Source organism: Bidens hawaiensis, unplaced genomic scaffold (assembly GCF_021521415.1).
Source record: "Bidens hawaiensis isolate Kalapana, Puna unplaced genomic scaffold, B.hawaiensis_p1.1 tig00025976_1, whole genome shotgun sequence".
In the NCBI taxonomy this organism is placed as follows: Eukaryota; Viridiplantae; Streptophyta; class Magnoliopsida; order Asterales; family Asteraceae; genus Bidens; species Bidens hawaiensis.
Window position 1 is genome coordinate 224,530 of NW_027494173.1, and position 10,854 is coordinate 235,383.

A 10,854-nucleotide genomic window follows, 5' to 3' on the forward strand; every position below is an offset into this window, starting at 1 on the left:
GGTTTTATACTCTTCGGGAAGTGAATATCGTGTTGTTAGACGCTTAATATTACACGTAAAACCCACCCAAAACTACGTAGTTTTGATTAAAACAATTAAAAATTAATTTTATTCCATGTTTTGCTATCTTCTTCCTATCAATCCATCAATGTCGGGCATCCGTCTCTCCCACGTAGAAATGAGGATCCATCTCTATAAATGACAAATTTTACCCATCCAAATAAAAATGGGTTCTAATGGGTTTAAAATTGGGTTGATGGCTCTAAGCGGACATGTTTAAAAGTAAAAAATGAAATAACACGGTCGTACTAGGTGAATATATATTGGAACCAACGGTATATCTAAGCAGCGGAAATGGCATATTTCAACAGCCCAGACATCGTTAGAACGACCCGTTTTAACATATGCGTATTTTTGTCAAAACTGCATCTGATCCAAACCAAAATCCTAACATAAACAAGATCACTTGTTTTAAAAAATAGACCATTCTAACATGCTACCTCGCCCAATCCAGTTCGTTTGTTTTTCCTGGTCTAGCTAGTTAATACTATAAAAGTTAAAAACTCTCATTTTGTATGAAGAAGCATCAATTGTAGTATAAAGTCATCTTGCTTTTATTTATCTAAAAATTATGTTAAACTGTTTCAAAACCATACATTCGGGTTTCTATTTATGTAAAGTAAATTTCTAAAACAGAAAAAAACATATATTTAAACAAAAGAGTTGATTTAGCGGGCAAGTGACTGTGTAAAATGTTGATACATGTTTTGGACGTCTCGGTTTTTATTAGTTGATTATTATAATGTAAGGGCATTTTGATAATTATATTATTCTGCACATTCGCCTTAATTGTAAGGCACATTCGTTACCTTGTAACGAAGTGTCACATTCGTATAATGTAAGCTCCATTCGTTAACCCTGCTTAACGAATGGGACATAACGAATGTACGGCTATTAACTATGTGTAATGTATAACGAATGAGTTGTCTCATTCGTTAATCTTTAATGTAACGAATGACACATTCATTAAGGATATCTTAACGAATGTGGTCATCCCCTATATATACCCTGTAAGATTATGGTTAATGTAACAGTTCTTATTATTATCACTCTAGTGTTGTTACTCTGCCAAAATATCATCTCAACACACACAGTACACACACATAAGCGTATTCTACCTAATCGTATACAAAATCAACGAATCACGCGATGCCATCCGAGGTCTAGATCCGCACAAAGGCTCTCTCAAGTGGTATCAGAGCCATTTGATATGATCTTCGTGGTTTTTCATTGTTTAATTGTGTTAATTCATCACGTATTGAGTCAATTCTGCTATGATTCGATAGGAATTGATGTTTAGTTAAGTTCCGATGAAACAGAGGTTTCTCAGTAACAGTAATTGGATATATATAAGTGTAATTAGTTGTGTTCTGAAGCTAATTGAGACTGATTATGGAGGTTTGAGTTCGGATTGAGGTTGAAATTAATAAGTGTTGTGATAGAATTCGAATTGGTGTTAATGGCGATAAAAAGTGTTTTACGAACTAGTTAATTGGAAGTATTAGTTGTTGTTTGTGAATGCGGACTAGTATAGTAAGGTTCGGATTTGGAATACGAAGAGAATGATATAAGATTTGTGTCATTGGACATTTTTGAACAAAGTTTTAGATTGAACAGATGAATATTGATTCATTTGAACAAATGAAAACTGATTCGTTTGAACTGCTGAAGACTGATTAGTTATAAGTTTGAATACTGATTCGTTAAGTTGACTTCATTCGGCTAACGGATCATTCGTTAACTGAACTTTATTCATGTGTTTTCATTCGTTAACCTTTTAAATCACATTCGTTACGTTTATCATTCGCTAAGACTTCACTTTCGTTACTCTTACCATTCGCTATTCGTTACACCTTTGTTAGAACAGTCCCATTCGTTACTGCTTTCTCATTCGTTTAAATAGTAACTAGAATCTTCAATATTTGACAAGTTTGGTCCTTGAAGTTTCAAACTGGTGATAACATGGCTTCTCAAAATGCCATGTATTATGCATTAGTATCCCAAAATGCGTTAATGCAACAGATGCTTTTGTTGGACAACGAAATTGGTACTTATAACAAGTGTCCAAAACTCCTGAAGCTTTTTGAGTTTGCTCGGTGGGAACCGAGGTTTCGTGCACATTTGGGTTCGGTACATCCAAGCAGTGTTCGTCTTCTAGATGAAGTCTACAAGGCTCCAATTGTAGGTAGTGATACACTTGGTTGGACTCCAAAGGATCAAAAGCATTATGAAGCACAAGAGATTAAAGATTTAGAGAGTGAGACCAAAGCCTACTCTACTCTCACGATGGCGTTGCCCGAGCAAAATTTTCACCAGTATAGCACTATTAAGACTTGTGCGTCTCTCTTTGCAACTTTGAAGACTAGAATCTTGGGAAATACACTTGAAAGTAAAAAACTAGTAAAATTTCAGTTTCAAAATTTTACTTTGCTGAAAAACGAGACAGTGGAAGAGATGATAAATCGATTTTGTCATCTAGTTGTGGAGATGACTACTGTGAATCTTGATTCGACTGAGTCAGATAAGATTGACACCTTGAAGAATGCATTACCACCTTCATATTCTACTTTCTTATTGGTGTTAAAGGAGAATGGTTATTTTAGAAATGATCAACTCACTACTGAGCAATTCATTAATAAGATTGAAGAAAGAGAATTCGACTTGAAGTGTCAAACATCTTTGAAGGATAATCAGAATCAAAACCCTTCTCTGTATGGTGGTTCATTGCCTGCTAACAATTCTTCAAGCTCTGTCCCAATCACCGCATTCTTCACACAAACTTCACCAGAAGAGTCTGCTAGTGGTACTAATGGTAATGGTTCTTATAAAGTATGCTTCATGGTATCTGGTGCTAATTCTGGTTCAAGTGCAAGTTCTTCAAGTTCGTTGCCTAATGTAAATCTTCAAGAAGCTGAGCAGCAATTCGCTTTTGTTTGTGCATTCATAACATCTTATAAACAACTCATTGGGAGTAAGATAGGCACAAGTGAATTGACTGATGAACTCTATGATCAAAGAGATCCCGATGATCTTGAGTTGATGGATCTTAAGTGGAACATGGCAATGATTGTCAGAAAGGTGAAAAAGATTCATGCAACGAACAGGAAAAGATTTACCAACCTTGAACAAGCGAGTTGGGTTTGACAAACTGAAGGTTAAGTGTTATAATTGTGGAGATTTCGGTCACTTCTCAAAAGAGTGTGATAAACCTAGGAAGGAATATTCATGCCCACGCAATTCTGAAAGAACTACCGGAAAGACTTCATATGGGAATGATCAAAATAAGAAGAGTTCATCAGATGGTGACTAGAATAAGTCAACCAACACTCAAGCTCTTGTTGTCGATGACGGTGTAGACTGGTCTCAACGACTTGAAATCATGCAAACCTTGCTTTGGTTGAACCAGTTGAAAAATTTGAAGATGCAAGTGGTGATAATCTATCTGAAGAAAGTGATACCTCTGATTCTGAAACTGATTCGGATCTTTCAGCTCCTGAGCAAACCGAATCCTTTGCATGTATGGCTAAGATTAAAGAGGTATGTCCTAAATCTTCAATTAATGTATCTGAATCAAAAGAGACAATAACTTCACCTGTTGTGACTGAGTGTGCTGAGTGTATTGAACTCAAAGTCAAACTTGAGTCAGCATAACAACAGAACACTGCTCTCACAAAAGAGCATTTCATGGTAAATGAATGCTACAGACAAAAATCCAAATTATTGATCGACTTTGAAAATTAAAAATTTGTCTGTTAGCAACCATGACTTGAAAGCTGAGGTAAATTGTAAGATTGTAGTGGCTGAACAACATTTCAAGGAGATTCTTAGACTCTAAACCTGCATTTCCAACCTAGAAAATGAAGTTTTGGAACTGAAAAATAAACTTGGAAAATTTCTAGATTTCTCGTTTCTTTTAAATGAAATTATTGAAGTTAATAATACACACAAGAAAAATAGGAAAGCTGGTTTAGGGTATGTTGAGATTCCTCCTCCTTTTAAAGGAGATTACAGTAGCATTCCTGTGGTTGAACCATATATAACTCCAGAAATGCCTACTGTTGAATCTGAAAATGTTGTTCCAACTAAAACAACTCAAGAACCGATTCACATTGAAAGTAAATCAGTTTTTACTGAAAATGAGTTGGATGGTTCTATTGAGGAATTGACAGAACCAGATGTGATTGTCAAAATTGATAACATACCTTATGAAAATCATATCTTGTGTGAACCCGAGGAGTTTGAAAAGGCAGTTTATGGATCAAAATCCTCGAGTGATTCAGTGAAAACTCCTAAGGTATCTCCTAAGGTACAAAAATCAGACAAACCTTATGTGTCTGATGAGGAGTTGATGAGATTCATCAATCCTCAACCTGAATTTGTTAATGGGAAAATCTTTAAGATTAAAGGATTATCTAAAGTATTTTCGGATAAGGAAGTTCCTTTGAACCTTCTGAATCCTGAAATGATTGAAAGAATGTTCAGATGAATTCTAATGTCAAAAAGTTTAACCCTATAAAATTTGGAAAATCATCTGGAATGGAGGATTCATCGAATTCCACCAATCTGGAATTTTATCAAAATAAAAGGGATTAAGATTTGATGATTCAAAGAAAGTAACTTTTGAAAGTTCCAAGGTTGATATTCCTCAATCTTTGCTTAAAAATAAATCAACTGGTTCACCTCAAAAATCTTTAGACACTCGTCTGTGTTTTAAATGTGGTGAACCTGGTCATGTTTCAAAGAAGTGCAAAGCAAAGGTTGACGATATCAAGTCGTCATCAGCATGAAAGACTGAAATGAATCAAAATTTTAAAGAAAATCAAATTGATGAGTGTGTTATAATGTATTCAAATATCAATCCGAAGAAAGTGGTTCGGGTTGAAACTTTTAATGTATTAAATAAATTTGTTTACCGTGCTCAACCGATTTGTAAAAACACTGATTCGGGAATCATACGTGACGGTTACCTTAAGAAGAAAACCAAGAAACCCGTCACCTATTCTCAAGTACCGAATGCAAGTGTTAATTTAACTTTATCTCTGAAAGTATCAAAGGGAGAGCCCAAGACTGAGGCTTGGGCTGCCTTTTTGAACTAATCATTTTACCTTTCTGTGCAGAGTTCATCCAAGTCTGGTTCAAGTCACAATTGGATATTGGACAGGGGATGTTCTCGGCATATTATTGGCAACCTGGATCTTCTTAATAACATTAAATATATTCAAGATGGTTATGTGGCGTTTGCTGGTAATAACGGTGGGATGATTACTAAAGAGGGAGAAGTATCAAACGGAACATTTACGTTTGAGAAGGTAAATTATTGTGAAAAAGTGGATCATAATCAGCTGAGTGTTTCGCAGATATGTGATGAGAAATACACTACTATTTTCACAGACAAGGAGTGTGTTATTCTTCAACCGGGATACACAATTTCTGAAAAAATCGTTGTCATGCGATCACCTCGATTAAATGATATTTATGTTCTAGACATGAGTGTTAATGTAAATGTTTCGCCCTCGGAAACGTGTTTTGTCTCCAAAGCTACGAAGAGAGACTCGATTCTTTGGCATCGACGCATGGGACACATTCACACTCGCAAGATGAATTTACCTTATTTCAAACGATCTGGTGGATGGTGTGACCCTTAAGCACTTCTGAATAAATGATCATTGCGTCGCTTGCAATAAGGGGAAACAGAAAAAGAAGTCACATGTAGGACCCCGAATCCTAGGAATCTTACAGTTGGTAATCATACAATAAACTTACAAAATTCTTAAACTTAAGACAATTCATTTCATTTCAAAACCCAGTTCAGAGTATAAATCAACGGAAAAATCATAATTATTAAAACAAGTTCCCAAAACCCGGGAACTATGCCCAACACCAAATTTGAATGTTTTTAGTAAAAATTGAGAAAAACAATGTTCATTATTGAAACTTTCCGACTAGATATGCCTTCCACCGTCCAAGTAGCCTCGAGCACGTCCAAGCGGTAAGCATCCTTCTCCTAACCTGAAACTCACACTAACATACACACAAAGTTAGCTTGAGCTGAGTGAGTTCAAGTTTTTAATAATTGACATTTATATAAATCATTCCAAGAGTATAAAATAAAACGGGATATGAACAGTTAGGCCATCATAAACGATAAGTAGTCACACTTATATATATCTATATAATCACATCCCAATGAATAACATACAAAAATTAATATCAGGGTCGAGCACACGTACAACCCAAACACGTAACATTCCATCCAACGTATGCAAACACAAAGTAGGCATACGCAAACATCCTTAGTCGATAACGACTAATTAACATCGCCAATATTGGCCATCAAATAACACATGTATAAACATACGTACAAACATACATAAATATCATCCCATGGCATACTCTATACAAGTAAGTCCATGCAAAATAATTTAATGGTTCATCAAGCAAAATCAGTTAGGTGTGTATTCTAGCCCAAAACTTGAAAAGAGTGAAAATGGGCATCATGAACTCACCTGACACAAGGCACGAAATCACCACGAGCTAGAGAACCCCTAAGTATCCCCACAACTCAAACGCATGTTGGTTTACATACAATCATTACTAACGACACAGAATGGACTCGTTTATCCTACGAGCCGTTCTAACATGGTTCAAGTTACCTAAAGCCTTGACCTCGCCACTTTCAATTAAAACAGCCCCCCGGGGCCTTATATTTACCAAAACGACCCATAGTTATTCCCGAGAACAAAGAATTCCCAAATTACCCCTGGAAGCACTAGGTGAGACTAATATGCGCGTTTAAGAGTTGTTTATGCAATTAAAATCCAAATCAGTGTGGACCCAATATGATAAATTCACATGCAATAAGTCCACATGACGCTACACGAGTTGAATGGGTCGGTAACCCGCAAGCACAACGCACCAACTATTTAATAAACGCGAATTCGCGTTGTACCAACCCTTTTGAGTAACCGACAACCAATTCAGCCCCATTACCTTTAAAAATCAGTTTCTTACAGCCCAAAACTCATACCGAGGCTACAACATTCGAATTGGTTGTTAGTTCCCTCAAACAACGTGCTAGACATCAAAATTCACAAACTAGTCAACCGAATTCTAGTTTTCACATCATCAACGGTTGACCAACCTAACGAATGCCAAAATTCACGATACTCAAGTATGATATACAAGAAATACCTAGGAAGATTATGGAGCAAAAACCCTAACCAAAACAGCCCCGAAAATGCTAGAATGGACAGCCACCCGGTAAGCCTAAAACATGCGATTTAACGATCAATAAGCGAGTTATAAAGACCAATTAAGGTGTAAAAGACTTGAGGGAACATGGGACTAACCTTCAATTGAAGTTTTACACCCTAATCATGGCTGCAAAAAAAGAAAATCGGGGGTGAGGGTGGGCTGCTGTTCGCCGATCGGACAAAGAGAGAGGGGAGGATTAGGGTTTTGTTTATAATATGAAACTTTTACACTCTAACCCCTCCAAATTTCAAAGATGCGATACTTGGTTAAAAAGTTTAATTAGTTTAACGTACTGGGAAGATAAGAAGGACTCCGAGAAACGCCAGATAAACCCAAGAGATGTACACAACTTTACATGTTTAAATCATTTAACCAAAAGTAACGGGCGTTACAAGTCCACCCCCTTACAATGGGATTCGTCCCCAAATCCCGATGCGACAGGAACATCCGCGGGTAGAGTTTCATCATTTCATCCTCGGATTCCCAAGTGGCCTCGGAGCCCTTACGATGCCTCCACTGCACCTTCACCTGCCTGACCACCTTATTTCTCAAACGCCTTTCCTGACGGTCAAGAATCGCGATAGGTTCCTCAATGTAGTTCAGTTTACAATCGAGCTCAATGTCACCCAAAGGCACATGGGCCTCCTCGTCTGCCAAGCATTTCCTCAAATGAGACACATGAAAAGTAGGATGAATCCCGGGGATCTCGTCGGGCAAATCCAGTCTATACGCTACCTCACCAACCCGTGATAAGATACGAAACGGACCAATGAACCTCGGACTAAGCTTCCCCCTCATACGAAAACGAATAATACCCTTCCAAGGATAAACTTTAAGCATAACTTGATCACCAGCCTCGAACACAATAGGCCTCCACCTTTTGTCCGCATAGGACTTTTGACGATCCTGAGCGGCCTTCATAAAAGCCTTAATCTTATCGAGCTTCTCTGTCGTAGCCTCAACCACCTCCAAACTACCCAACTGTTTCTGACCAATGGAGCCCCAACAGACTAGAGTCCTACACCTACGCCCATATAACATTTCAAACGGTGGCATCCCAATAGTGGTGTGGTAATTGTTATTATAAGAAAACTCGACTAACGGTAAGTGACGATCCCAACTACCACCAAAATCAATTACGCAAGCTCGCAACATATCCTCGAGAGTCTGAATGGTCCTCTCGGATTGACCATCCATCTGCGGGTGATAAGCGGTACTGATGAGGAGTTTTGTACCCATCTCCTCATGAAACTTCTTCCAAAACCTAGAGGTAAAACGCGTATCCCTATCCGAAACAATAGAAACCGGCACCCCGTGCCTAGAAACGATCTCACAAATAAATACATTAGCCAACTGCTCGGAATTATAATTTTCTCGAATCGAAAAGAAGTGAGCGATCTTAGTCAATCTATCCATGATTACCCAAATGGTGTTATAGCTACCCCTAGGAGTGCGAGGCAGTTTAGTCACAAAATCCATCGTAAGATGCTCCCACTTCCACTCTGATATTTCCAGGGGTTGAAGTTTCCCGAAAGACTTCTGGTGCTCAGCTTTAACTTGTAGACACGTCAAACACTTACTCATGTACTGAGCCACCTCACTCATGTACTGAGCCACCTCACACTTCATCGCAGGCCCCCAATAATTCTTCTTCAGGTCTTGGTACATCTTGCTCGCGCCCGGATGGATGGAATAGTGCGACTTGTGTGCCTCATCCAATATCTTACTCCTGAATCCTCCATACATGGGTACCCATAAACGACCGTCCTTATACTTCACCCCGTCACCGACGTCTTCCAATAATTTTTCCTGACCCAAAATACGTTCTGACATAATCCATTCCACCTGCAAGGCTTCATTCTGAATATTGGCTATTTGTTTCAAAGTATCGGGCTTGAGAATGAGCTAGTAAGATTTCACGCGAATAGGTTTCGGTCTCTCCTTCCGGCTCAACGCGTCGGCTACCACGTTAGCCTTACCAGGATGGTACATAATCTCCAAATCATAATCCTTAATCAATTCCAGCCACCGACGCTGACGCATAATCAGTTCCTTTTGCTCTAAGAAATACTTTAAGCTCTTATGATCGGTATAGATAACACAAGGGACACCGTACAAATAATGCCTCCACAACTTAAGCGTAAACACAACCGCCGCCAGCTCCAAATCGTGAGTAGGATAATTTGCCTCATGAGGCTTTAACTGCCGTGAGGCATAAGCTATGACTCGGCCTCACTGCATCAGAACACACCCAAGCCCCTGATAAGAGGCATCAGAATAAACAACCAGATTGTCAGTGCCATCGGGTAAAGCTAAAATCGGAGTATGCGTCAACCTGTTCTTTAATTCGAGGAAAGCCTCCTCTTGCTCAGAACCCCACACAAACTTAACGCTCTTCTTAGTCAACTTGGTTAACGACGAAGCGATTTTTGAAAAGTCGGGAATAAAGCGGCGGTAATACCCCGCCAAGCCCAGAAAACTACAAATTTCGGATGTAGACTTAGGAGATTCCCAATCGTTTACGGCTTCCACCTTTGTTGGGTCAACCAATATACCGCTCGGGTTAATAACATGGCCCAAGAACTGAACCTCGCGTAACCAAAAAGAACACTTCGAAAATTTCGCGTACAACTTATTCTTTCGCAGAGCTTCCAAAATTTCCGTGAGATGACCGGCGTGATCGGAATCACTTTTGGAATACACAAGGATGTCGTCGATGAACACAATAACAGAACGATCGAGCATCGGCCTACACACCCGGTTCATAAGATTCATGAACGCAGCCGGTGCATTGGTTAAACCAAAAGACATCACGAGAAATTCATAATGTCCAAAACGAGTGCGGAAGGCGGCGTTAGGATATCTTCCTCCAGAATTTTCAACTGATGATACCCGGACCTAAGGTCGATCTTCGAGAACCAACTAGCTCTTTGGAGCTGATCAAATAAGTCGTCTATCCTGGGTAGAGGGTACCGATTTTTCACAGTGAGTTGATTCAATTCACGGTAGTCGATGCACATCCGCATGCTACCGTCCTTCTTCTTGACGAATAGGACCGGGGCACCCCATGTGAGATGCTCTGTTGAATGAAGCCCTTGTCGAGCAAGTCTTCCAATTGAGCCATAAGTTCTTTCATTTCATTTGGTGCTAGACGATAAGGGGCTCGAGCAATGGGTTTTGCATCCGGCACGAGGTCTATCTAGAACTCGACCTCGCGATCCGGCGACACATCTAACAAATCATCTGGAAACACATCCGGGAAATCCCGAACAATAGGAACATCACCGACGGTAGTCACCTCGGTTTTTACGTTTATAGCATACACCAGATACGCCCCGCACCCTCACTGTATCAGTTTTCCCGCCTTAAGCATGGATATGATATGTGGTGCCGCACCATTCCGATCACCGAATACCGTAATTTGGGTCCCATCCAGGGCCCTTAGACGTACAAGTTTCTAACCACAAATGATCTGAGCATCAACACTTGCGAGCCAGTCCATCCCGAGCACTACATCGAAACAGCCAAGCGGCATCAAGT